This window comes from Hylobates moloch, unplaced genomic scaffold, assembly GCF_009828535.3.
Source record: "Hylobates moloch isolate HMO894 unplaced genomic scaffold, HMol_V3 SCAFFOLD_7, whole genome shotgun sequence".
Taxonomy (NCBI): domain Eukaryota; kingdom Metazoa; phylum Chordata; class Mammalia; order Primates; family Hylobatidae; genus Hylobates; species Hylobates moloch.
The window spans coordinates 107,426,416-107,428,079 of NW_026652282.1; positions in this window are offsets into that span (position 1 = coordinate 107,426,416).

Sequence of the window (1,664 nt, forward strand, 5' to 3'; positions counted from 1 at the left end):
GGGTTCACGCCATTCTCCTGCCTCAGCCTCTCCGAGTAGCTGGGACTACAGGCGCCCGCCACCACGCCCGGCTAATTTTTTGTATTTTTAGTAGAGACGGGGTTTCACCGTGGTCTCGATTTCCTGACCTCGTGATCCGCCCACCTCGGCCTCCCAAAGTGCTGGGATTACAAGCGTGAGCCACCGCGCCCGGCCGCATTCTAGTTTTTAAAATGTAGAAATATTATACCTTTAATATATCTGCTATTAGAGGAATATCCTGGAGATAACGTAGGTTCAGTTCCAGACCATTGCCATAAAACAAATATCACAATAAAGCAAGTAACACTTTTGTTTTTTTGGTTTTCCAGTGCACATAAAGGTTATGTTTCTGTGAAGAGCACTGGCCCTTGCCTTTAACCCCAGCACTTTGGGAGGTCAAGATGAACGGGTTGTTTGAGCCCAGGAGTTTAAGGCCAGCCTGGGCAACATAGGGAGACCATATCTCTACAAAAACATCTGAAAAACATTAGCCAGGCACAATACTGCATGCCTGTATTCCCAGCTACTCAGGAGGCTGAGGTAGGAAGATGGCTTGAGCCCAGGAGGTCAATGCTGCAGTGAGCCGTGATCGCGACACTGCACTCCAGCCTGGGTGACAGAGAGAGACCAGGTCTCCAAAAAAAAGTTATGTATACACTATACTGTAGTTTATTAAGTGTATGATAGCATTATGTCTAAAACAACAATGCACATACCTCAGTTAAAATCATTTATTGTTAAAAATGCTAAAAATAAACTGAGCCTTCAGCGATTCATATGCTTTTTTCTGGTGGAGGGTTTGCCTCAATGCTGGTGGCTGCTGACTGATCAGAGTGGTGGTTGCTGAAGGTTGGGGGTGGCTGTGGCAATTTCTTAAAATAAGACAACAATGAAGTTTGTTGCATTGATTGATTCTTTCACAAAATATTTCTCTACAGCATATAATGCATTTGATAGCATTTTAAAGACAGTAGAACTTCTTTTATAATTGGAATCAATCCTCTCAAATGCTTTTGCTGCTTTATAAACTGAGATTATGTAATATTCCAAATCATTTGTTTACATTTCAACAATTTTCACAGCATCTTCATCAGGAGCAAATTCCATCTCAAGAAACCACTTTCTTTGATCATCTATAAAAAGCATTTCCTTATATGTTCAAGTTTTATCATGAGATTGCAGGGATTCATTCACATATTCAGGGTTCACTTCTAATTCCAGATATCTTGCTATTTGCACCACATCTGCAGGTTTCTTACTCCAATGAAGTCTTGAAACCTTCAAGTCATCCATGAGAGTTGGAATCAACTTCCTCCAAACTCCTATCAAAATGCTGATATTTTGACCTCCTTCCATGAATCACAAATGTTCTTAATGGCATCTTGAATGGCAAATCCTTTCTGCAAGGTTTTCAGTTTACTTTTCCCATATATCTCAGAGGAATCACCATTTCAGCTACGGTCTTATTAAATGTATTTCTTAAACAATAACACTTGAAAATCAAAATGACTTCTGGATCCATGGACTGCGTAATAAATGTTATATCAGCAATCATGAAAACAACATTAATCTTCTTACTCGTCACCATTAGAGCTATTGGGTGACCAGGTGTATTGTAAATGAACAGTAATATTTGAAAGGAA